The sequence below is a fragment of the Acinonyx jubatus genome, chromosome D3, assembly GCF_027475565.1.
Source record: "Acinonyx jubatus isolate Ajub_Pintada_27869175 chromosome D3, VMU_Ajub_asm_v1.0, whole genome shotgun sequence".
Taxonomy (NCBI): domain Eukaryota; kingdom Metazoa; phylum Chordata; class Mammalia; order Carnivora; family Felidae; genus Acinonyx; species Acinonyx jubatus.
This window is the reverse complement of record NC_069392.1, coordinates 71,699,632-71,727,618: the sequence shown is the minus strand read 5'-3', so window position 1 is coordinate 71,727,618 and position 27,987 is coordinate 71,699,632. Positions and strand designations below refer to the sequence as shown.

At 38.4% G+C, this 27,987-nt stretch overlaps 1 protein-coding gene across 1 annotated transcript in view; it reads right to left on the bottom strand.

Moving 5' to 3' along the window:
* Positions 1–27,987, bottom strand: part of LOC113602172 (uncharacterized) — an 82,139-nt gene that overhangs the window by 30,412 nt on the left and 23,740 nt on the right. The window contains exons 2-4 of the mRNA XM_053205651.1: positions 4,362–4,519; positions 2,582–2,647; positions 628–723 (exon numbers count right to left, since the gene is read on the bottom strand). The gene's annotated coding sequence lies outside the window, so the exon portion shown is untranslated. The remainder of the gene's footprint in view (positions 1–627; positions 724–2,581; positions 2,648–4,361; positions 4,520–27,987) is intronic.

The following is a 27,987-nucleotide window of genomic DNA, read 5'->3' as shown; positions in this document are numbered from 1 at the left end:
ACAACTTACTTTGAAACCCAATGTACCTTTCTGCAGGACTGCCATGACAAAGTACTACAAACTGAGTGGCTGAAACAAGAGAAATGTGTTGTCTTATAGTTCTTGAGGCTGGGAGTTTGAGATCAACGTGTTGGCAGGGCTTGTTCCTTCTTAGTGATGTGAGGAAAAAACTGTTCCATGCCCCTCTCCTAGCTTCCAGTTGTGTGCTGGCAATCCTTGGTTTTCCTTAGGTTGGCATCACCTAGTCTCGGCTTCCATCTCCACTTGCTGGTGTGTGCACGCGCGCATGCAAATATCCCCTTTGTAGAAGGGCATCAGTCATAATGGATTAGAGAGGCTCACCCTATACCAGTATGACTTTATCTTAACAAATTGCACCTGCAACAACCCTAGTTCCAAATAAGATCATATTCTGAGGTACTGACTTCAACATACATATTGAGGGAGGACAGAATTCACCCCATAACATCCATTTTGCTTCACCTTTAAGTCTTGGCTGCCGCTTCCATTTTTAGTTCTATCTTTGTGAGGAAGTCACAGTGAGAATTATTACCTCAATTATCTAATTCATAAATCGAGGCAAAGTATAGGTAAGTACTCACTAAAGATCAATAAACTTGTCATTACCTGAGTGCACATCAGAAAGAAGGAGAATTGTTTCAGCCCTCACTTAAAAGAGTTACCCTGTCCCACTCCACTGCATGGTCAAAATCTCATATGAATCTAGAATTGAAAATATGGTGGAAAACAAAGTTTTATCTCCTTCTTGACAAGCTGTAATACATGAGTCTCTAGGAAAACAAATTATGTATAACGATATATAATATACAGAAAAGCAGTAGTGGTGTTCAGTAATGCTCCGTGTTATCCTGAATAATGATGTAAGTGGAGAACACCAACTCCAGAGTCACACAGGACTTGGTTTGAATTACAGTTCTGCCATTTCAAGCTATCTACATTTGGTATAGTTCTTACTTCCCTTTTTAGTTTTTACTTTATTTTTACATCATACTTTTACTTCACTATCTACGTTATAATGGGGCATGCACACTATCATGTATTTAAATAATACCAAAGCATTAAAGTAAAATTAAAATCTTTCTCTCATCATAAATTTTCATGAATACTCCTCATACATAACTATGTTAATATTTTATGTATTTTATTCCAGGATTTTTTTCTAGGAACATAAATATATAGAAGGTAAATGAATTGATTTTCCCTCCCAAATTTTAATTATACTAAATATATAACACAATGCAACATGGTTTTTACTATGCATGGAATGCTGCAGACTTCTTTATAGTACAACATTTCATCTAGATCTATTTCATTCCTGTATTTGAGTGGATACATAGTATTCAACAGTATGGAAAAATGATAATTTATGAAGGCATTCACTGTTGTACTTTGGTTGTTTTGGATTCTTCACTGTTACTAATAATGATACAATGAGCATCTTTGTACAAATATCCATATATATTTGTGTGACTATTTCTTTAGAGTAGATTTCTATTAAGTTGAATTGCTAGATTGAAGGGTATGTGCAGTCCCATTTTTAATGGGTTCTACCAAACTGACCTCTATTGAGTTTGTGTCAACAATGATATTAATCTTTTCACATTTTGCAAATCTGGTAGGTGAAAAAACATATCTCACTATAATTTAAATGTGTGTGTCTTTTTTAGAGAAACTGGCACTAGCAGTATCATATGGATATTGGCCATTTGTTATTTCTTCCGGTGTAAATCGTCTGTTTACATACTTTGCCCACTTTTCTGTCATTTATTTATCTTATTTTTTTATTGTAACCAACTCTTTTTTACATGGCTGTGAATCCTTTGTTTTTTCTTTCAGCATATTAATTGAGAACAAGGATTCTGAAGTCAAACTGATGGAATAAAATCCTACTTCTGCCACTTTTTAGTTGTGTGTTTTTGTACAAGTGCCTCAATCTCCCTGAGCCTATGTTCCTTCACATGCAAATACTGATATTAAGATATTGATACTTACCTCCTAAATTACTGTGAGGACTGACAGAGAAAGAGTATAATTTAAACTGCTTGAACAGTGCCTGGCACATAGCCATCACTCAATAAACACTAGCTCTTACTTTGTTTCAAAAGGCATGATTTTTTTAATATGAAATTTATTGTCAAATTGGTTTCCATACAACGCCCAGTGCTCATCCCAACAGGTGCCCTCCTCAATGCCCATCACCCACTTTCCCCTCCCTGCCACCCCCCATCAACCCTCAGTTTACTCCCAGTTATTAAGAGTCTCTTATGGTTTGGCTCCCTCCCTCTCTAACTTCAAAAGGCATGAATGATTGATAGCCTTAATAACGTTAATTTCCTCATCTATAAAATGGGATGAAAATACCTACGTCCTATCCTATGTTTCTTGTGGTGCTTATATAAGATAAAATAAGGGACTCAGAAACAGTAGTAGAATCTCAGAATATAGCAGCTCTTATTATCACCTTACCGAAAAATCATTATACAACAAAAAATAGCATCTCTTAGCCTCTGGCTATGTACTAGTATTTGCAGCTGCTATTTAAATAATAGTGAAAACTTACATTTCTTGAGCACTTCATATATGTCAGGGAACAGACTAAGGGCTCCGTGCATGTAATTCCCAACACCTACAAGGTGGGTACTGGTGTTGTCTCTATTTTATAGATGAAGACACTAGGGTGTATATATAAGTATTATCAACATGTGAACTTGGACAAGTGTAAATGGCAGAACAGAAATCAAAACCAGAAAATCTGACTCCAGAGTCTGTGACCTTGCCCACTATACTATGCTGATCACTCAGCAGAGATAGAACCTATAAGAGCTTTATCTTTCCTTTTAGAATAGATGAAGTATTCAATTTAGTAATTTTTTTTAGAGAGAGAGAGCACACAAGCAAGCAGGGAAGGGGCAGAGGGAGGGAAGACAGAGAAGGAGGGGGGGAGAGGGAGAGAGGGGGAGAGAGGGAGGGAGGGAGGGAGGGAGGGGGAGAGAGAGAGAGAGAGAGAGAGAGAGAGAGAGAGAGAATCCTAAGCAGGCTCCATGCCTAGCTCAGAGCCTAACATGGGGCTCAATCTCACAACTGCGAGACGGATGCTTAACCGACTGAGCCACCCAGGTGCTCCTGGATTTAGTAATTTTTTAAAAAGAGGAATACAACACATTACATATTATTAGATTAAGTTCTCTGTGGTCATTGGTTGTCTATCCAATACAGAAATATAATAATAGTATTTCCAAGTTAATTTTTAGCCTCCTATAAAACTTTACATGGTTATCAATTATCTTTCCCATAATGATAAGTCCACCAAATATAAAAGGGGGAAATACGAGGGGGGGAATCAGTAAATGTTTTAGTAAATAATATTTATTTAGAAGTAAATTTTTGAAAATAAAATTCTGAGTTTGATATTAATTGTTAAATAATCTACCTGTGTGTAAGATCTGAGGAGTCTTATGCTGTGTTAAAGTGCCACCTACAGCAAACATTGAAATATCTGCACAAAAGGTGTCTGCAGAATATTCCTCCCCATGTTTATTTCCACAGCAACTCCTTACATGAAGTCCCGCTCCATCAGCCATGGTCCATTTTTACTCCGTGGTTATTTCCATTCATTATTAACAGCTTTTGGAATGCAGGGACTATTTTTGAAAGGAAATGAGCCAGTCAGATATATCTGGAGGCTTCACAGATGGCATTTTTTAGAATAGTTTTGTTTTCATTTTGCTATTGAAAAGTCCTCTTAGACCCCTTTGCAACATGCAATAATGCGCTCACATTAACTGATACATGATGCGTGCTTCTGCTATTTTTTCTCTGCTTCGCTTGGCAATTAAACACATGATTTCCCTGCAAATGACTATAATTTTTTGCTTCCATAATATTTATGTCAACTCCAGAGGAGCTGGGAGTTGGCATCCTGAAAACCTGACCATTTGAGGCAATGGCAGCAGCTTGTAATTTCATCTGTATCCACTAATTACTGGATGATCAGAACACCAGAAATAAAAAAATCATATGCTGAAAAACCATAATGCGTGCCCTCAGCTGGCTAAATCAGTAATTTGAAGCCATGTGCAAATGAGCACATAACTTTCTGAGTGATTTATTGCTGTTTGGGGAATACATACCGAGCTTTGAAAATATTTCATTTGACCTAAACTACAAACTTCAAGCTGTGTGTGACTGAAAGCACCATGCAGATCCTGCCGAGAGGGCTGCAGAAGCAGGCCTTCCTGTGCCAAAGGCTACGATCAGAACACACGTTCTGCAGGACTGTCAGTGAGACCATCCAAACAGGGTGGCATTCGGTGGGAGGCAGAATTCGTATGCTGAATCACCTGTGGGTACTTGGACTTCTGCAGCTGGGCACCACGGAAAGAATATGATGTGCAGTTTCGGTATCTGTTGCATTCCAGGAAGTGGCAGCTCCCTCTCTTCTCATTTCAAGTTCACTGGGTCTTGAACAGCGGCCCAGCCACGTTTCCTCCTTTTGCACCTAAGACAGTTGAGACAGAAAACAGGGAAAATGATTTTCTCTAAGTAACCCATTTAAAAATGGCGGAGCCCAGCTAGCATCATTTCTGCCTTACCACCACAGGTTCACGGTTCAGCATTGTCTCTTTGTCACAGTGGGAAGGACTCACCTGGCTGGTTGCACAGGGCCTTCCCCACACACCGTGACTGCCCTCGCCAACAGACAGACCCCCAGGCTGCCGCCTAACAGCGTTCTTCCCTGTTATTCCCTCCTCCTACATCCCTAGGGCTTGGCAAATATCTAGTAGCTACTGACTATTCCGCTAAATAAACATACACTGAGATTTACAGGCTTTAGGCCCTGGAGGTATAAAAACAGCGCACAGTCAATTGTTGTCATTTGCAGTAGTTATATTCTATAAAGTAACTGCAAACATTCAATTAGCCGATACTGAAACATTGCTCCTCAAAGAAATCAAGGATTAGGTTTCTATCAGTCTCTGGTTGCAACATTTTCATCAAATGACCAATACACAACCTTGTTTTATGTGTGTTTCTGTTTAAAGACATCTTATGTCATATATATTGTTGATTTATTAACATTGAACCGATGGCCAACCGCACTGTAATTCATGCCTAAACAAAGCTTATCTAACACACGTTTTCCCTATAAGGCACATCACAGCTCTCTTGAGCTTAGGAACATTAGGTAGGACTTCAGCACGCACTCAGGGACCATTTTAAACAATGTACTTAACAAGGCTCTGTGGGATCTGGTCCACCCCTACTATAAATTCTCTGATATCAGCTCCCCCACCTTTTTACACACACTCACTCAACTCCATCCACATTGGCCTCCTTGATGCTCCGAGATCATGCCAATCACATTCCCGTCTCAGGGATGTTGCCTTCACTGAATTCCATCTATTTGGCATCTTTTTCCAGCATATATACTTATTACTTTCTCTCTTCCTTCAGATCTTTATTCAAAGGTCAATTTCTCAAAGAGGTCTTTCTTCTCTGACCTCCTGATTTAAAGCACAACACACAAATACATATATATACTTGCCCCCTGATCTGCTTATCTGCTTTATTTTTCCCTGAAGCAATTACCACTATCCAAAACACTATGTATTTTCCTCAGCTACTTGTCTCAGAAAATTATCCAAAACTTGGAAATAGCCAAAAGATTTTGGGATAGTCTTTTAATGTGGCACTGATACATACTTGTCTACTGTATAGGTTATTTTAAAATTTTGTAGAAGCAGAGGTCAAGTTGAAGATTTTTTTGCCTGGTAAAGATGCAAATAACATCCAGTAGATGTCTAGTGGAACACATAAAACCAAAGTTTACAGTTTACGCCCCCATTGGTCATTAACCAGGTTTGTATCTAATCCAGATACAACACTGTCCTAACATTGGCTATATACCTAACTTATCAAATGATTTTTAAAGTTTTTTTTAACATCTAAGTTGTTCCCTTATTAATGAGTTGAATACAATCTTTGACAGATGTCCATTTATATATGGCCCTCTTGAAAATCATACTTTAACACTTTATTGCCTATCTCTCTTCACATTAGAATATAAGTTGAATGAAGAAAAGAATTTTTGTCTGTGTTATCAGTGCCTACAACCATTCCTGGCACATTATGTGCACAAAATCCTGTAAACTGAAAATTTTACTTTCAGGAATTCTAAAGAATCTTGAATATCTTTCTTACTTCTTGAACACGATCTCCTAAATCACTGCTTTTCTCTGACTTTTATTGCTTTTTCCCAGCAAAGGGGTGGAGAGAGCACACAGGGAAATAAAAAGGCCTTTAATCTCTTTATGTCATGAAACTTCCTTCTTAGTGGTAGATTTGTGACCACAAAGGTATTTAAGTGGAATATCTGGTGGAAGAGAAAATTAGTCCCTTATAAATTGTGTTTATTGCACTTATGAGCTGATGATCACCTCAGCTAAACTGAAAGCTATTGACTGGCAAAGAGTAATCATCTTATGGTTTTCAACTATTTTTTAACCGAAGGAATTTTTACAGAAACTCTATCCAAGTCATTTGTGACCAAAGTTGATCTCTTCTTCAACCAGGGAAGAAAAACGAAAGAGTTAGAACACCTAGAGAAACAGGAAGAAAGAATGTCTGGGGCCTTGTTTTCCAGGTAATTTACCTAGATCTCTGCTACAGCAGCTTAGTTAATGCCTTCTGGAAGAAAGGGATAGGAGGAATGATTATGCAGAGAGGAAACGGATTCCAAAATCCATCTGGATGAGGACTTGAGCTTTTAAATCACACTAGGGAGGGTCTTGGGGTGTGCTCTCCACTAGATACATAACGTGAACCATAAAAGTGACGCATATGTCTAACTTTGCATGTTCCAGAAGCCACATTCAAAAAAAAAGAAAGGAAAGAAAAATTCATTTTGATAGATTTTACTTAATTCAACATATCCAACAATACTATTTCAACATGTAGTCAGTATAAAAGTTACTATTGAAATATTTTGCATTCTTTTTCATACTATATCTTCAAAATATGGTATTTCACACTTACTACACATCACAATTCAGACAAGCCACCTATCAAGTATTCAGTAGCCTTACATAGCTGGGGGTACCATATTGGACCATAGAGATCTAGACGGAGGGTACTCCCTTTACATAGCTCTGGACGAGTCATTTATATCTACCCTTTTGTAATCCGGTGTTATAGCCAAGGATTTTATTGTATTTATATGGCTAGGTGAAGAGAGATAACCAAAATGTATCAAAACGCCATCAGAATTAGCAAGCAGCATTGATTTTCCTTTTTTTTCATTTTGACTCCTACAAAGAATAAGACCTTGGACCATACCTTTAATAAAAAATGGGCTTCTTCCCAAGAGCCGTCTATCATCCACTAATATACTTCAATCCTAAGGGCATTTTTAAAAAATGATTTAGAAGCATGTGAAAGGTTAGATCTTAATATCCTATATTATGCTTTGCATATTATACTTCTTTATTTGGCTTCTTCCAGTTGCATTAGAATCTATACAAGCTAAAAATTATTTCATGGGTCCCCAAAGTACTCTTTTCCCAATACCCTCATTTTAACCTAATGGCCATAATTGTTTCTAATAATAAACATAATTAGCCTTCATATTTATATTGGTTTTTCACACATATTATCTAGTTTGAGCCTCAGAGCTATCTCATGAAGCAAACCCAATTTATGGGGGAGGAGATTATGATTCCCACAGGGTTCAGGGGTTTATCAAGGTCATATAGCTTGCAAGTGGCGGGGGGGGGGGGGGGGGGGAAACAGAGAACTGGTTCATGGAAATGTGTAAACAAAGATCTTCCTGAAGTGAACTTTAAGATATTCTTGGTGTTGGTTTTACAGTTTTTAGAGAAGTGGTTTATAACATTATCAATACATAATTGTGAGAATTAGGCTGCAGGAGCATTTTCCCATGAAATTTTCTTGAGTTTAAGTAGTTTTATATACTTACCAAACAAATCGCCATTTAAGCTTCTCTCTCCCCAAACTGTCAAAGATCAAGAGTGAGCAGCCCCTAGCTCATCGTCTGGGACATAGTAAACACAACTATGTAAACATTTTGATGAATGAATACATTAATACACAATTTTTCTCCAGCCTTTTCAAATACCTTTACACTGAGGCAATGGAAAAGGAACATGCTATAGAAATTAGTTTCCTTGTTTTACTGAAGAGGAAACTTATACATAAAAAAAGGTTACTTTAGGTCAGCAGTAGCCAGTAGAAATATAATCCAAGCCACAGTAATCTTAGGTTTTCTAGTAACCACATATTTTTTTAAACATTTATTTATTTTTGAGACAGAGAGAGCATGAACAGGGGAGGGTCAGAGAAAGAGGAAGACACAGAATCTGAAACAGGCTCCAGGCTCTGAGCCGTCAGCACAGAGCCCGACGCGGGGCTCAAACCCACGGACCGTGAGATCATGACCTGAGCTGAAGTCGGACGCTTAACCAACTGAGCCACCCAGGCGCCCCATTAAAAAAGGTAAAAAGACACAGTGAAATTTATTTATTCGTTTAACCTAATGTATTCAAAATATTATCATTTGAACATTTAGTAACTATTTTTTAAATTGTTGATGAGATAGTTTATATTCTTTCATTCATAGGAAGTCCTGGATGTTTGGTATATATTTTACCATGCATCAGTCTCACTACATTTCAGGTGCTCAACAGCTCTGTGTGGCTGGTGGCTATTGCACTGGATAGCAGTCTTGGGGTGCAGCAAAGGTAGGACTTCAGTCCTCTACTCCTATTCCTCACCAGGCCACAAATATTTAAGCATCCACCATATATCTGGTACTGGAGATAAAATTTAGGCAAAGAATAAAATGAGGCTCTCAAACTGTTACATACCTGAGGTACACTACATTGAAAGACTGAATACGCAAATGGACCATAACCAGACCATACGTGACAACAGAACTCTGACCCACAAACTCCAACAGCAACCAGCCAGGGGAGCCAAACCACAATTGGCCTAGAACGGTCAGGTGTTGGTCAGTGACTAAAGCTTTCCTAATTTTTTGGCCCCTCTTCCAACTTAGGAACAATGAAAGAAAGACAGATATGCGCCCCAAACCAACTACATAAGATGACCTGTGTCTTGCTGGCCCGCCTCCAGCTGCCCCACGACAACAGCCTCTGAAGCATTTCCTGTTTTCTACTCTGAAGCTTTCCCACTAATCTGCATCCTCTGAGTCTCTGCCAAGCTAGTGATGGTGGCTGACATCCTTGCCATAGTGAGTTCTGAATGAAAAGCCCCTCTTAGTTTTCATGTGGGTGGTCTTCATTTATCTCCACAAAATCTTTGGTTAGTCTTTCCTTAATGACTAAAATAATCAAACACCCTCTTCTAATTTTCCCTGTGGGTTCAGTTTTTCATTGCATTTGCATCATTCATTCATGCAATGACTGTCTGCTGTTCCCTAGTAGGTGTCAGCCACAATGCTGACACTAGGTAAAGGAACAGAGAGATTTGGTCTTTTTTCTCAAGGAGCATAGAGCTTAGCAAAAAACACACACACACAAATGTTTAATAACAGTTGTAGTAAACACTAGAAAGGAAGTCAGCACCCCAAAGAGATATCTGTACTCTCATGTTCATTGCAGCGTAATTCACCACAGCCAAGATATAGAAACAACCTAGGTGTCCACCAATGGATGAATGAATAAAGAAAATGTAATGGAATACTATTCAGCCATAATAAAAAAGAAAATCATGACATTCGTGACAACATGGATGAACTTTGAGGATATTATGCTAAGTGAAATAAGCCAGACACAGAAAAAAATATATATATACTGTACGATCTCACTTATACGTAGAAACTAAAAAAGTCAAATTCACCGAAGCAGAGAGTAGAATGGTGGTTACCAGGAGGAGGGAGATAGGGGAAATGGAGAGATGTTTGTCAAAGGGTACAAAGGTGCAGTTATGTAGGATGAATAAGTTCTAGAGATCTAACGTACAGCATGGTGACTATAATTAATAATAATATATTGTACACTGGAAACTTACTAAGAGAATGTATCTTAGGCACTCTCATCACACAGAAAAAAAATGGTAACTAAGTTGAGGAGATGGATATGTTAATTAGTTTGGCTACAGTAATCGGTGTATGTATATGAAAAACTTAGACTGTATACTTAAATATGTATAATTTTTATTTTATAAAATTTTAAAGTTTTTAAATTAAAACAATGCACTGTGGGTGAAAGTGCATAATGGGACCTCAACATTTTTTAATTTTCCCAAGGCAAGTGCCACTTCTTCCCAAGGCATGACTTTTATTCTGCTACTTATTTGAACCTGAAAAAATGCTTGGCAAAAGGAAAAATACGGTTTTTCCCAATAGATTTGTGCTTTGAAGAGCAGACATGTTTCCTTATTTCTCTGTTTCTTTATGCCTTTTTGTTGATTTTTCATTTTACTTCACTGACCACTCCTGAATGGTTTCTGGCACTCCTCCAGCAAGAGATAAAAAGAAGGAGACAAAAAGTTTCCTATTAAATAAAATAACTACGGCTCACTCAAGGGTGGTTGAAATAATTGTTCTCTGATTGTATGTTTATTAATAGTTCTCATTTTATCCAGGCAAAGAACTGTGCCAAGATTTAACTGTATTAAACCTGAAATAATTTTCATTCCTTCTGAATTTCAGGTAGTTCAAAACATGGAAGTGTTTGCCCCTCTCCACTTGGGCACTAATTAATATTTCACTAAAGTCATTTTTAAATCTTGGAAAATTATATTGATTCACATGTTAATTTTACACTCACTTGAGTGCTGTGTTTTTCTGTGGCTCTTTTACTTAATGCACTTCAATTTGCATGGATTTTCTTTACCTAAGATAAACTCAGATAATTAACTAGAATATTTGGTAAAATAATAATATGAAGTGTTCTGAGATATGAAGCCCCCATAACTCATTGCATCCAACTTAATTTACCTTCATAACAAGTTAAACAAGGTACCTGAAAAATTACTTCAAAAAATTTCTTAATTATTAATGATATGTATGCTTTTGTTATCTTTTTGTTGCTAATATCCTTGTAATTCTCATACCTAAATGGTGTAACATAAAGTCTAGGCTGATTCAATTAATCTGAAGTAAAGGTAGAAAAGCATATCTGCTGACCTCAATAATACAAAGTCAAGTTCACTTTTCAATACCATTACTTAAGTAGCTTAAAGAATTTTAACTGCATATTTTATGAAATTCTAATGTACATTATCAAATAAAATATGAATATTCTAAGGTATATGAATAAAAAAATAAATCTGTGAAAAACAAAAGCTTTTGAATTCTTCAAAATCAAATGAAATCAAACACCAAGATGCTATTACCCTCACAAAAAACTCTGAATTCCAAGATAATTGCAATAGTAGCTACATTCTAAACAGTAATTGTCCAAAGACAGTTGTCCACAGACAGATGTCCACGAGAAAACCCAAAGAAGAGTATTGTCCATGTAGCCAAGAAAGACAAAAGCATTTCAGGAATGAGGACATAGTCAACGATGTCAAATGTCACAGGGAGTAAAGTAAGATGATTACTGAAAAGTATCAAATGAAAGGTTGTGATGACTCTAAAAAAGGGAATGTTAATTATTTGGTGGAGCAAAGCCAGAATTGCATTGGCTAGGCTAATTACAGAAAGTGGACGTAGAATATATATTACAAATTTTGAAAGCTTTACTGTGAAGGAAGTAGGTGTAAAAAGGCGGTTGCCAGGAAGACAGAGGGTCAAAGGAGGTTTTTGAGAGGTTTTTGTTTATAACTCTATTTAATGTGGAAAAGATTTGAGAAAATGTTTTGAGTGAGGGTCAAAGAGAAGGGAAGAGACATGGAAGAAAGAGAGAAAAAAGAGGGGGACACTGGGCTGGGGATTAAAGATCTAGGCAACTTTGGGTACAGTAAGTGCATGGGCTATGTCATAATATCTGTCACAAGATGAGGCTGGGTTAGTCTTCAACGAGCAATAATGTCTGAATTGCTACTGATCTGTTTGTCAAGAAAGCTTAGAGCTTTAATGAGATAGAGACTACCAGCCCAGAAAGCACAGTCTCATAATAATAATAATAATAATATAATTTCTGAGATGTGTCCACATCTCCAAGAAGCTTTTCTTCCAGATTTTTAGTTGATGCTGCCAAAATACATAGTAATTACAAAGGCAAAAAGATTAAGTTTATGGTAGAGAATCCTGGCAGGCACTGCTTTAGCCAACTGATCCAGGTTAACATCACCAGATACCAGTTAAAAAATGTACAACCGGATATGATACACTGAAAACATCTTTTCTGAGTTGACCTTCCTCATAATGCGTAAGCTCAATCTGATCATGAGAAAACAACAGACAAATTCAAACTGAGGAACATTCTACAAAATAATTGGCCAGTATTCCTCCACAATATCAAGGTCATGAGAGACAAGGAAAGGCTAAGGAACTATCACAGACTAAGGCAACATAATAACTGAAGACAGTGGAAAATCCCAGATTGGATTCTGGAACAGACAAGGAACATTAGTAGAAACACTGGTGAAATCATACAAGGTTCTGTTCTTTAACCAACAGGATTGTACCAAGCTTAATTTCTTAGTTTAGATAAATGTTCTATGGTTAGGTGTTAACACAAGAAAAGCTAGTTAAAAGGCATGTGAGAACTCTCCTTTTTGCAATTCTACTCTAAATCTAAAATTAGATAAATCTAATTTTATCTATTTTAGATAAATCTAAATAAATCTAAAATTCTATTCCTCTCCCTCTTTCCCTCCAAAATTTACAAGGCAAAATTCAACATTCTTAATTTAGTCCACAAAAGGCCCACTTTCTCCTGGCCCCGACTTCATCTCTAGCTTCCCTTCTACCACTCTCCAACTTTGATCCAGACAAACAAAAACACTGCATCGTTCCCAAATATTTCAATGTCTCTGTATCTTTACTCATACTGTTCCTTCTACAGAGAATGCCCTTCCATGCCCATTCCACCAAATTCCTACTCAATTTTCAAAATCACTCAAGTGCTTTCCTTGAGTATTATATCTCAGTAGAGACTACCTACCCTATGTTATCAAACTATTCTGTGCATTCTGATATCATAACACTTACCACACTGTATATTCAACTATAATTATACATTTGTCTATCTTCTCTACTAGACTATCAGCTTCCTGAATTAGAATCATGTTTGACCTAAGGGTACATATCTAACAAGTAGAAAGCCTCTAGGACACTCAATAAGTGCTGGATAAAATGAATGAATGTCCACCCAACCAACCAGATGGAACTTGAGTATCTAGAAATAAGTAGCCCTATTTGTAAGTACTAACAACAGCATAGCCCCCTTCTTATTTTTGATCAAAGTGAGAGGACAATTTTAATCTCTTTTAAAACCATGAGGTACACTATAAAATTTAAGTAAACAACAAGGATTTACCCAGTCCAGTCATAGAGCTACAGAAGTTAAAACACTAGAAAAATAGTTCCAAAGGCATAAGGCAGACAAAGGATTTATATCCTAAGGCATAGAGAGTTAAAATGGGGTTTCCTTGAGTGTAAGGACTGACACATAGAAGGTATTGGTGTGAATATAAACTGGTACAAATTTTCTGGAAGTCTTTTTTAAATGTGCATAATCTTTGACCCAGTAATTAATATGTATTAACACACTGCTCAAGAATAACCCTTAGCCATAACATAGACATGCTTCATGTTGACAAGTTTCTTTAGCAACAGTTTGACTGCATATGGTACAAGAGCTGAGATTTTTGTATGACATCATCTTTGTTCTTTTGCACCAGAGCAGAAAACAAAGCCCAGGATGCTACAGCATGTGAAACTACAAGTGTTCCATTCATGACTACTGAACTAAAGTCAAAACTAATTGGGGAAGAAACTCTTTTTAATCTTTATCACTTTTAAATTTCAAAATTCTACAGATGCTAAAAGGTCCTGAATTCTTTTAAGCTCTTTCTCCTGACTAAAGAAGTAGGTGTATAAGTCTTATCCTGTTAGCCCCAGATAAATGTAAGATATTCTAACGACTTAGCTATCTGGGTGATATTCTTGCAATACAGATTTTACATTTCTATGACATATTTCATAATGCACATATTTAAAATAATATTAATTTATATGCCTCCTTTTCTTCTTGTTTTTTCCTATTTCCAGTCTGTTCCTTCTATTCTGATAAATGGAATTGAATATTTAAGAGAGGATTTCCTTTTTAAAGAAAAGAAGAAATCACATCCTGTCTGGCAAACTTTCAAAAGCAGGAAAGAGAGAAGGCAGTGACTTCATCTCTAGATTAGGTTGAATAACTTTAATTACTCAAAGGGTATAAAATTGAATACATGCTTTAAATCTACTGTTGAGGTCCTTAAACCCTGTGCTTCTGACCCAAGTGACGCACATATACATCATGCAATCAACACCTAATGAAAGAAAGTTCCCGGCAACCCATCCCTATTTATGACCAATGTCTTGACTGCTCTCATTTCATTTCTGTTTTATGATTTTTCTTGTAGCTACAGAATTCTGGGAAATCCCCCATACTTGCCCCTACCACCGTCCCTCCCCTTACTGATGACCAATTTACCATAACTAGTTTTGATCCTGATGACTTCTTCAGGTATGGTTTTGTCCTTGCCTTTTGGTTCCATCCTCTTGTGGATGACTAACATTCAAAATGCTCCCAAGTCCCTGTTCTCTGACCTACACCCATCTACGTGACACTGCCAGGAGTAGCAGCCTGACTTGCCTGGCTTCTCTTGATAAGAGACTGTACACATTCAAACTTTAAAATCTGAAGGAAAAAAAATGTTTGAACTACCATAAAATATCGCCTTAACATTTGGTAGGGTAGGAACAGAAAAAGAGAAAACAAAACCTCTCATACAGTCATCTTTAAACCAAATAGGTCTGCACATAAAAATATGAACGTTGTTTCTGTGGAGAGGGGCACCTGCTGCTAGTTCCCTGGGGCCCACATAAAGATACCCTCTCCCCAAAACAACAATGCTATTGTCTGAGTTTTGCCAGGGCAACAGCATATGTCTTTAAGAAGTGCCTGTTGGTATCTTTTCCCACCAGAACATGCCCATTTACCCTAATCAGCAGACACACAAATAAATGTCTGTCAATATTCCAAAGGAGGACAACAAACACAAGTCATGCCTAATGTGAAAAAAAATTAAAGATGCATGTCCTGCTGCTGGCGATGAAAGGAATGTCTCCTTTATTAATAGTAATTATAACAATAATTCATATTTGTGGATTGTTTACCATCTGCCAGAGTGTTTGTTAAGTTAGAGCCTTATAAGCATTGTCCTATTTAGTCCTCACCATGACTTGTAAGGTAGGAGCTATTATTATCTTCATTTTGCTTAAGAAGAAACAGAAGCTTAGAGGAGCTGATCCATATTTCACGTCACAAAACACACAAAATAAATTTCCACTAAGAAGCCATCCTGTCTGGGGGCACGTGGGTCCCCCAGTCAGTTAAGTGTCCGACTTCAGCTCAGGTCATGACCTCGTGGTTCACAAGTTCGAGCCCCGCGTCGGGCTCTGTGCTGACAGCTCAGAGCCTGGAGCCTGCTTCGGATTCTGTCTCCCTCTCTCTCTGCCTCTCCCCTGTTCGTTCTCTCTCTCTCTCTCTCTCTCTCTCTCTCTCTCTCTCTCTCCAAGATGAATAAACTTCAAAACACAATTAAAAAAAAAGAAGCCATCCTAACTTTTGGACAAGAACACTGATACATCAACCCAGTCAGATGAGTATTAACATTAATTTGAAAAGTCAAAAAGGAAATTACAGAAATTTCTGCACTGACCAATTCCTCTGTCTTGAAACATCCTAGAGGAAGTTATTCTCCAAGAACTTTTACCTATCTTCTTCCTCCTATAAAATTTATACATTTCTTCTCATGAAGGAGATAGAGAGTAAAAAATCATTATTCTTCAAACAGTGCTATAGCTTTTGTGAAGAGAGATATTTTCTTCATCAGATTTCAACCTTTCCAGTCTCACTGACATTTCAGTTCTCTAATGTTTTTCTCTCTCCCCCAAAATTAGTTTAAATATACATATTTGGAGACATTACCAAAAAAATTAATAAGGAGATTAGAGGAAGAAAATCACCTGATTTCATTAGATGACCCAAATTTGACAAACTCAAAATTTTTGAACCAATATATCTGACAAGAGGGCTATAAGGACTTCAGAGTTCATCAAAAACTCTCACGTGATCTATCCACATGCTTAAAAAGACGGACGAAGAACGAAAGGAAGATGAGCTGTCCCCCAGAAACACTTAACAGCACATGTGGGGTTGCAACTCCTGATGCAAGTAGCTTTCATTACTTTGTTTTCACATAAATCTTCTAAGTGCTGCAATACAAGGGAATTCTGGTGCACAGGAGAACGTCATGGGTAAGTATAGGGCAGAGCAATAAAGGAGCACCAAGAGACTTGGCAGGGGACCCAGAAATGTGTTTTGATTTTTCAGAAAGTCCACTTCATGATAACTCATCTCCATCATGGCTCTAAGTACCTCCCAGAACTTAGGAAAGTGTCCTCTTAGAAGATTTCAGGTGAGGAAGGCTGTGGCTTCCCAACTACATCCTGACTATCACACTCTTCATGATCCCACTTAGCCCACTGCCACGATTAACCTCAAAGGTCATAGCTTAACTTGTCTCACTAGTTACTTTGACAAAGAATCTACCTCTAAGGGGACTAGTGGGCAACTCTGGACTTGTCTTTATCAAAGCAGTCATCACATCACATAAGAGTGACTCATGGTAAGTTCCCCAGGGGCTAGGGCGAGGTCTTGCTCACTTCCTAAATCCGGCAGCTCAGCACTAGGACCTGAGAAATAGGAGGTACTCAGTAACCATTTTGGGATGAAAGAATGAACTCTCTTGGAAAACACTTGGCAAATATGCCATAATATGTTTTTCCATGTAGTTCATAAAATGTTGGACTTGGGAGAGTTGAACGTTCCCAGGCTTTTTATTCTAGAAATTTTATTTGCCAAACTACTTCTAAATTTAGTCCTAGACTCTAAGAATGAATTGATACAGTGAATAAAAAAGGTGATCTTGGTATGATTTTCTATTTTAAAAAGTCATTTGAAGTTACTTTTCACATCATATCATATAATTGTTCTCTACAAAGTAAACGTATTTCATTTGAACCATGAATATGCCAACAAGTGCTATATACAGATTATCATATATGCCCTTAATTCTGTCAATTTCATCTTACAGTTTAAAAAGAAAACACACATGCAAAAAAGCTGCAAAAGAATAGGTCAATGACATTGTGGGGCAGAAAAATACACTATTCCAAAATGTAGCACTTTGACATGCAAATTATTCTGAGCTGAAGGCCCCTGAGGAAAAGCAGATAGGAGAAAAGTTCCCTACTCTCCCCCTATTTGCCTACAACAGGCATAAACGGATAAAGGTGTCCCTCCTTCTTCTCTACCAGGAAGGACAAAAGTTCATCACCTGAGACGACTTTAGAGCCCTATCAGCACGAGAGGGCACCAGAGAAACCTACATAACAAACTTTACCAACAAGCCCCTATCTTCCATTAGTTTCCATATTTTGGCCTTTCCTCAATTTGCTGCCCCTAGAGACTCAAGGTTCTTGCCCTCGTGTCCCGCCACTTCTCTAAAAATTGGTTACTCCTCTCAAATGCTAACCAAACCTTTGAGTTATTCATCTCTATCTAGTACTGCCATGTGATACATGCATGATGCACATGTTAACAGACATCTGTTTGTTTTTCTCTTGTTAATTCTTTCGCCAGTCTGATCTACGGGGCCCCAGCTAGAGAACCCGAAATGGGTAGAGCAAAAGATCTCCCTTCCCTTAGAATCAACCACGTAAAAACTAAAATGGCGTTTTAATGTCAGCGACAACCTGTATTTTGTATTCTCACTAGGTTTATGCATAAAATATTTGCAAGGTTTTTCTGGTTGATTTGTATGGTTTTAATTTCATCATTACTTCCCACCTTTAAGAAAGCATAGGTGAGAGCAATGTATTCAGGAAAAGCAGAGCCCATGGGGAGGCAAGAAAATGGCCACGGCCATTTATCCATTCAGGATAGACCTGTTTTTGGCATATCTGCCCCAAATCAACTTTTTGGTGAACTGAACAGTTCCTTATACAAATAAACAGTACAGCCTGTTTTATACGAATTGTTTTAGAAAGGAATAAATCCCTGGGATTATCCTTCTCATTAGGCCCAGCGCTCTGGAGATGGGCACACCACTGAAATTCTCTACCTTCTTTGTCAGTTCTAATGATGTGTCTAGACGTGCAGAAGGAAGTAAAAAATTGAAGCAATCAACTACAGCATTTGGACAGAAAATCACATACAGCTGAAATACTGAGTTGATTGGGTAAAATGAAACAAACTTCCCACCAGTCCTCACTTTTCACTGCCTGCTCAGACACAATTCTTGTCTAGGATGTAATAACTGGGCTCAAAATTGGCACAAACAAATAATCTGAAAATGTCTGCGATTCAGCTAAATCGCTGGTAGTCAGTCCATCCTCATCACAGAGAGAGACCGCTAGTCACAGGGAAATAAACCTCCAGTTCTCCGTGTCACAATTCCTTGGCTGGAACCTAAGTTTGAATGTATATTACCCCAAAATACGTGCAGAGAAATTGGCATTTTGCCCAAATATGCAGATTTGATGAACATGCAGATATGCCTTCTGATCTTGGGGTTTCAGTTTCACCACATATTTACAAAATATCTATTCATTAGAACTTTTTCTACAGATATGGAAGCAACACTGGAACATTAGGTATTTGGGTGGGATTTTCTGGGGAGACAGGAAGAAAAGGAGGTCCCAGGAAGCTTATATGTAAGTTATCTCTTGCAATCCTCACAAAAAACTGCCATTCCTCCATTCAAAAACAACAACAACAACAATAAACCCTACATTTGAGTGCCCACTGTGGTAATACAGTTACTGTGAAAAGGGTGATGGTCCCTCCTCTCACAGAGTTCACAGGGAGATTGACACTGAGCAAACATTCAATACTAAGCTCTGTGCTCTAGTGAAAAGGAATATAATGCTCTGAGAGTATAGAACAAAGGAAGCTGATCCAGACTAAGGATCATTTCATCTCATTTCAGAGATGAGGTCACAGAAGTTCAGAAAGGTTAAGTAAATTGATCAAGACTACAGAGCCAAGAAGTTGTAAAGACTGGATTCCTTTCCTGCCTGACACCAGAGTTCTACATCTTTTCCTTGTTTCTCAGAGCTCATTAACACAACTGCATGAAAGGGACAGGAGCTAGTCACAAAACCAGGAAGATTCTTTGCAGTGGATTATACCTCCCTTTCTTCCAGCTCATCCAGTTTATTATTTCCTACAAAGGTCCCTCTAAGGCTGAGGAAACGGTTTACAAATCCTTGCAGAATTGATTACTTCTGATTTTGTTCATCTCTGAACAAAATCTCTGGATGGCTCCATGCTGAGACTTGGTGTGGGTAGCTGAGCTGGTCTGTGAATTCCTGGTCGGTAGTTATTGTTCACTGCCATATGTTACAAACACCATGCAGGAGATAATGATGAAAATGCTCCTGAGACCCAGAGCAACTGCAGGTGGAGAACATGGCTACTACTCTGTTGTGTAAATTATCATTAGAAATTAACATCTGGTTGATTTCACACTTCCTATACTGGTATTAAAGAAGCCACATATTGACCAACTTTTTCACATTTTTGTATGTCACTGTTATGGCGATCCACTGTATGGCTATTTTCAGGAACCTTCCTAATTTTAAAACTGTATGTCCTAAGAAACTCCTCAGGCCCAGGCGGGTGAGGACAGTTGGGCATCTGAGTCACTGTGCTACTCAGGGATTGGGGAGCTACAGAGTAACTATACATTTTGCAAACATAGGCAAATATACAGATTTGGTGATACTGGATATTTGGTGCTCAATGAAATACACCGAAATTCAAAGAATATCCCCTCATTAGCAATGCCTATTTCACTGCAATGTACAAAATAGTAATGAATGAAGTGCATTAACCCAGCGTTGCCATCAATCCTTGCATACATATACACATACACATCTGCAGGGCACTGTCTCAGGTGATTTGTACCTTTGGTACTCGTTAAATAAACCTATGCCTTCAGCCTACACACTGGAAGAAATAACCATGGCCTTCTTATCTGGGAAGCATGCATCCCACTCCGTGCAGCCACACAGTCCAAAGCAGTTTGAGCAGACCTCACCCCACCAGTCCCTTAACCACTCCAGGGCACCCCTCCCCCAGCAAGTCAAGTGCAGTCATTATTTGGTGTACTGACAGAGTTAAATGTGATGTGTTCCTAGACTTTATAGCTACACTGTTATAAAAGGCATGCTCTTCTGGGTAGTATGAATCTATGTAGGACATATGATAGGTTTTGTTCCTTTATTTTTGTTTTCATAATTGGAGACCAACTCATAGGTAAAGTTGTTTGTTTTTGTATTTTTCCACCAAAGGTAAAAGTAAGAGGTCAAAATTGATACACATTCAACTCAGGATGCTCTCTGCTTAATTCATTTTTACCAATGCAAGAAGTCGCAAAAATGTTGCTGACCAAAGTAAAATTGTTACTTTAGTAGATCTATATACAGCCTTGACGTTTTGAGACTCATATTATCATCTTCCTCCAAAGCAAAAAAAAAAAAAAAAAAAAAATGACAATGATGACACCAGGAATGTTAACAGATGAGAAAGCATCTTTCCATGTACAGTCAGACTAGAGTCCACCTTCTGAGTCACTGTCTATTCTCCAACAGGTACAATTTCCAGATTCAAATTGCATACTATGTCAGGAGCAAAATTCAGCTTTTTGGAATCTTAGCACGCCTCTAAGGCAATCAACAGAAATTTTATGAAATGAACCAAGGACGGATTTTGGACAAAAGTAAATAATTATCCCAGGGTGTTACAGGAAACAACCCTACAGCCTGAAAAACATGTCTATCCTGATTATTATAAGTAATTATTTTTCTCCCTTCCAAAAAAAAGTGAAGTGTAGCTATGTAAATAACACAATGTTATTTTCTAAGTGTTAAGTTACTTTCGATATTTGATATAAGCAAAAACCAGTATGTAATAACTTGCTGTAAAAAATAACGTCAAGTCTCCATTTCCACACCCAGCTTCCTCAAGCAGGGAGAATACCAGTCCAGCCAGAGTCACCTTAGAAGAACCTGCTTGCTTTGCCACCAATATTACTTTGCTTGCTCAGCTCAGTCTATCGGAGGTCCTCTGGGGGCTCATGTTCTTTCTGCACGCTTCTTAGGCTAACCAAGGCTGTATCTATTGTTGGTTTCATTATTAATGCAACAGCCACCAATTATGGAATGTTTAAAGTATATCAGGCTTTGTCTTAGGCTAGCTGCATAAACTATTGTAAATCCTTACAACTATGAATGATAGTTGTGGGGTTTTTTTAATTTTACGGATAAGGAAGGAAGCACAGAGGGGTTGACTCCAAGATCACTCAGCAAAGTGGCAGCAACAGGATCAGAGAACGCAGGTGTGTCAGACTCAGTCCATATAGCCATGTATACAGCATGACCCTTTGAAGTGCTAAAATATGGCATTAATTAATATTTTTGCTTCTTTCAGAGATCTTCTTAAAAAGCTCTTAATTTTGTAAAACCTTGGGGTTTTTTTTGTTGCTTTATTTACGTGGGGCACAAATGCGTCATCCAGACTATTTTCCTGTGATCTTTGAAATATTTTATCTTTCTCTCCAGTTTGTTTGTTTCATCGATGCCATGCCGATGCTCAGGCCTTGACTGTGCCTGAACCATACCTTGACCCGGGGCGGGTGTGGCCGCTCCTTCCGCGTCCGCTTCTCTGCCTTCAAGTTCTCCTCGCGCTTGGCCAGCGGGCATGCAGGGCGCCTACCTTCTTGGGCCGCACATCCAGGGGCTCGCCCTTCGAACCCTTGCAGAATTTCCTGAGTTTCTATTTCTGAGTCTGGTGGAGGGCAGTGAGAACACAGGCAATGGATCTGCGAACAACTTGGATTCTGGAGAGCCCGGAAGCCCCGCCGCCTGTCATTTGGCCACGACAGCTGGGACAGCACCTTCAAGGTTGCAGGTGTTTTAGGAGCTCCTCCTCCCTGGGGCCAAGGCGTGGAGCTAAGTTAGCTTGGCCCTTTCTCCACCATCCGCCTGCGCAAACCTGCCCCCGGCCCCACCACTGCCAAGGGAAGGAGGTTAACAGAAATATTTTAAATATTCGACACGAAAATTAAATATATATATAATATATATATATAATATATATATACATAATATATATGTATATATATAATATATATATAAATGTTGTTGGCATCTAAGCTGATTTTATTTTTAAGGCATAAATATTGTGTATTTTGTTCAGATGTATCCTAATGTCCATGAAAGTTTTCAGAAGTTGGAGGTCTTGCAGTATTCTAACTTGTGACGGTTTTCTTTTCATTTTTCTCATCTCCTTCCAAAAACACAACTGAAGCTGGTCAAAATGTTAAAACACACATGACAGGAGACAGCTAATTTTTTTTACAAACTGTCAGATAACTGTAAATAAATGTGTTAGGTATTACAATAAGAGAATCACCGAAGGTAAGCACTAAATTTAGCTTTGCATCTCTATCAGTTCTATAACATAGGTAAACAAGGGAGAGTATATAATTCTCATTGTTCATTTTATTTAAAATGCATGTTTTCTTAGAAGAGTCGATTTTTTTTCTGCCAATAAATCATAAAAGGGATTTTTAAAAATTACCACCATTTAGTGAGTGTCCACTTTATGCTAGGTCCTGGGCTTGAAAGGACACATGTATTATACATATATTGAAGAAGAAACATCATTTCGATTCTTTTGGTAGGCTCATGGAATAAAATATTTCTGACTACAGTTTTGTAATTACTCTGATTGATCTGTCAGATGAATTTTTTTATCTGCCTTCTATTTAAAAAATACTTCATAGCATTAGCTATTAGTGCAGGAAGACCATTTCTGAAAATTAAGACAAATAAAAGGTGCTGTGGTCTGGCAACTTTTGAATTCTGAGAAGCTGGCTGAGTGCAGGAATAGAATGCAAGAAACTACAGAAAGAAAGAAAGCAAGTCCTCTCACCAGCTCTGTGAAATATCAAATACCTTAAGTAAGCATTTGGCATTTGCAAAACTGCATTCAGTTCATAGATGAGTTCCTTAATATGTTCCTGTTTCACGGGGCTCTCTGTTGCCAAAAAAAAAAAAAAAAAAATCCCTGATATGCAAAAAGCAGTGTTAGAATTCTATGGTATTGCTAAAAATTCTCATGTATAGAATCTGTCATCCTGCCTTTGTTTTAAATAAGCTGAACACAAATTTTGTAACTTGGAATAGGTAACATTCACTTTAGAACTTGCAAATATATACTGTTTTTAAAATGGGAAATATGATTGTTTAGGGTACAATCTATATCACTGCTGTAGGTAAACTTTGAAATTTGCTTTTGTGTTTTATATTCCCCTTCCAGGTTTTCTGTTTACATTGTTGGAGATAAGCAATGCCTCCTCTCTGCAATTCTTTTTCTCTTTGTACTTTTTTAAATGAAATGAAAGGATTACTAATAAGGCATTTTCAATTTTTATGTTTCTTGTATAGTGACATTTTTAATGTTCAGACCCATTCAATCCAGTCACAACACTTGGCAGGGACTTGAACTCAGGGTTTCATGAAGACCACAAATGGATTATATGGAAATACAGTAAGACCTCGGATTGTGGGTAACTTGTTCTGCGAATGTCCCACAAGACAGGCAAACATTTCTAATACAGTTTAACTTGATAAACGAGCGATGTCTTGCAATACAAGTAGCTAACGGGACACCAAACGTCACATGATCACAACTGAGTCAATGGTTCTTCTCTCTCTCTTGCTACAGGATTGTGGGTGGTCGCCTCCCATGCTCAGATGCTCCATCTCAGGCCACGGTGGTTGGCAGAAATCAGCGCTTTTTCAGAAAGTTGGAAGGTGCCCACACTGACACTGGTGGATTTTCTGTCCCTTCAAAGCACCTATGACAGTCCTTTGCTTTTCCATACAAGAGGAAGCTTAGGAATGCTTTGCTTTCCTCTAGGTCAGGCTGCCTACAGATACAGATCCTTTCCTCTGCTGCCTTATTGCCAGTTACATTAAATGCAGTATATGATAAAAGAGTTTATCAATACTGTACTGTAGCCAACATCCGTGCGAGTGTATACCATGGCCTCCATGCAAAAGAATATTCCACTGAGCCAATGGATAGTAGTGATTTGTTAGTGATAGTCAAAGTCGTCCTACACAATAACCCTCCTCTCTCTCTTGTCTCTTTCACACTAGCCATGAAGGTTTTCAAAGGTAAGTACAGGTTAATTTGTGTATTTTTCTTTATATTTTGTACTTTTTATTTTGTATTATACTACTGTATTGTAATCATTTTCATAGGAATATTTTTGGGTTGTGCAATGAATCATCTGGGTTTCCATTATTTTTTATGGGGCAATTCACTTTGATATATAAGTGCTTTGGATTACAAGCATGTTTCCAGAATGAATTATGCTCACAAACCAAGGTTTTACTGTTATCGAAAAATACACTACCCTAAAATAATATTTATATATATATTTACACTTTTATAATGCAGTTATAATACATATATATATATATGTATATATATATATATATATGTTTTGTACACACACAAACACACAACGAATATAATTCAGTGTTTCATTACTGGTGAGGAATAACCAAAACAGCATCTTTGCTCCTGGGCATTCCAGACTCCTCTGGACTCCTTTTCTGGGCTCTTTGTGGCTCAGCTCTGCACTTCAGTGTTATGATCCTGTTACAACAGGCAGAAAACCCTTAGCTCTTCTTTCTGAATTTCCTCAAAACTCGTTTTGGGTCACTGTTTGTAATTTATTTTTCTGACATCTTACATCCCCCAGAAATCACACTCAAATATCTCCTACCACTTATTCAGGACCAACGGGGACTATTTTCTCCTTAAACTGAAAACAACGAGTCCTGGTTCTATGTGCTGCATTTTCATCTGTGAACAGAGGCAGGAGTTTCTCCCAGGTCTCTTCCAGGGGGTCTGGGCTGACACTGGATTATCCATTTGCAAAAACATGGAATCCTAACATGTCTAGGTCACCCTATTAAGTCCACTCCTCAACTGGCCTTCGGCTCAGAGCATTTCTTTATCATTATTTCAAACCCTCCTACTGTGAGCTGTCTCATATCTCCCCACGTGAGAAGTGTGCTCCTTGTGTTGCACTAGACTACTCTTTTGTGAGCCCCACTGACTAAATTTTATTGTCCTCTTTTCAATTTATCTGAAATAGTAAACGGCCAGGTTGAGAGAACTGAACACCAACCCAAAGCAGAGCTGTGTCTGTGAGCTCATTCATGTTCACAAGCTCACTCCTGTTGGTAGGTGTTTCTCAAAGAATGGTCTACACATCAGAATCTCTAGGGAGATTCTCCAGGCCCTACTTCTTAAATCAGAATCTCCCAGGGATGGGGATAGATCTAGGTGTTAGCAGTTTGGGTTTTGGGTTTTTGTTTTTCATTTTTTTGTTTGTGTGTTTTTATTTTTAAATTTCCCAGGATGAATCCCAGTTTAGCCATTTAAAATGTATCTTCAGGAGAATTAGTTAAACCCTCTCAGTTTCCCTGAGCCTTGGTGTTGTCAGCTGAAAAATGGGAAGAACAAGAACCATCATTCAGGGCTATTTGGTGTAGTACATAGTTCATGTTCAGCCTGACATATGATAGATTCTTTTTTCATTTGCTGGATTCCTATTGGTTTGGTGGTTTCAGGGAGTTTTCTGGTAACTATGGGGAGGAGTTCATACCCAGCAGCCTCTGCTGCATGGGAACGGAAATGAAAAGGACAGAGGCCAAAAGTCATAATTTTAATAATATTTTGCTATTAAAAAAAAAAAAAAAACAGGTGATTGCTGATTTAAACTTCCAAATGAGCTAAAAAGGAGTCATAACACTTCTCTAAAGAAGACATCCGGATGGCCAAGAGGCACATGAAAAGATGCTCAACATTGCTCCTCATCAGGGAAATACAAATCAAAACCACACTCAGACATCACCTCACGCCAGTGAGAGTGGCCAAAATGAACAAATCAGGAGACTATAGATGCTGGAGAGGATGTGGAGAAACAGGAACCCTCTTGCACTGTTGGTGGGAATGCAAACTGGTGCAGCCCTCTGGAAAACAGTGTGGAGGTTCCTCAAAAAATTAAAAATAGACCTACCCTATGACCCAGCAGTAGCACTGCTAGGAATTGACCCAAGGGATACAGGAGTACTGATGCATAGGGGCACTTGTACCCCAATGTTTATAGCAGCACTCTCAACAATAGCCAAATTATGGAAAGAGCCTAAATGTCCATCAACTGATGAATGGATAAAAAAAAAACTGTGGTTTATATATACAATGGAATACTATGTGGCAACGAGAAAGAATGAAATCTGGCCCTTTGTAGCAACATGGATGGAACTGGAGAGTGTGATGCTAAGTGAAATAAGCCATACAGAGAAAGACAGATACCATATGTGTTCACTCTTATGTGTATCCTGAGAAACTTAACAGGAACCCATGGGGGAGGGGAAGGTAAAAAAAAAAAAAAAGAGAGAGAGAGAGAGAGGTTAGAGTGGGAGAGAGCCAAAGCATAAGAGACTCTTAAAAAATGAGAACTGAGGGCTGATGGGGGGTGGGAGGGAGGGAAGGGTGGGTGATGGGCATTGAAGAGGGCATCTTTTGGGATGAGCACTGGGTGTTGTATGGAAACCAGTTTGACAATAAAGTTCATATATTTTAAATAAGTAAATAAATAGGAGTCATAAGTAAAGAGCATGTGCTGGCCTATACAAAGGGGGCTTGGTAAGAGATGGACTTTTAATTTTATGTGTCAACTTGGCTGATCTATGGGGTACCCAGATATTTGGCCAAACATTATTGTGGGTGCTTCAGTCAGGGTATTTTGTAATGAGATTAACATTTAATTTTTTTGAAGTTTATTTATCTATTTTGAGAGAGAGAGCATGAGCAGGGTAGGGGCAGAGAGAGGCAGGGGAGAGAATCTCAAGCAGGCTTGGCACTCAGCACAGAGCCTGATGCAAAGCTAGAACTCACTCACTGTGAGGCCATGACCTAAGCCAAAATCAAGAGTCAGATGCTTAACAAACTGAGCCACCCAGGAGCCCCACAGAATGAGACTGACATTTAAACTGGTGGACTTTGAGTAAAACAGACTGTCCTCCATAATGTGGGTGGGTCTCATCCAATCAATTGAAGGCCCGAATTGAACAACAACAACGATAGCAACAACAACAACAAAAACAGCCTCTCCTGAGCAATAGAGAATCCACTGGTACACTGCGTTCAGACTGCATTGGCAACATTGACTTTTCCTAGTTCTACGGCAGAATGCCTTTGCACTTAAACTGGAACATCAGCTCTCCTGGGTCTCCACCCTGCCAGCCTTCCAACTACAGCTGCAGCATCAGCAGCCTCAGATTTCAGACATAGCAGCCTCCATTATGATGTGGGCCAATTCCATATAATACGCTCACACACATACACACACACACACACACACACACACACACACACACACACACCCTACTGGTTTGGTTTCTCGGGAGAACCCTCACAAATACAGAGGGCTTAAATAACAGGCTACATCACAGAACTTTCCTTCTGTAGGGGAAGGAAGACTCTGAAGATTTCTGAGCCCAGGAATGGCATGGCCAGGGCTAAGCCAAGCCCTAGGAATGTCAGAATGGAGTACAGGATCAGTTAGAAAGAAGAGACCAGAGAGAATATGCCAGAGGAGCAGGAGGAC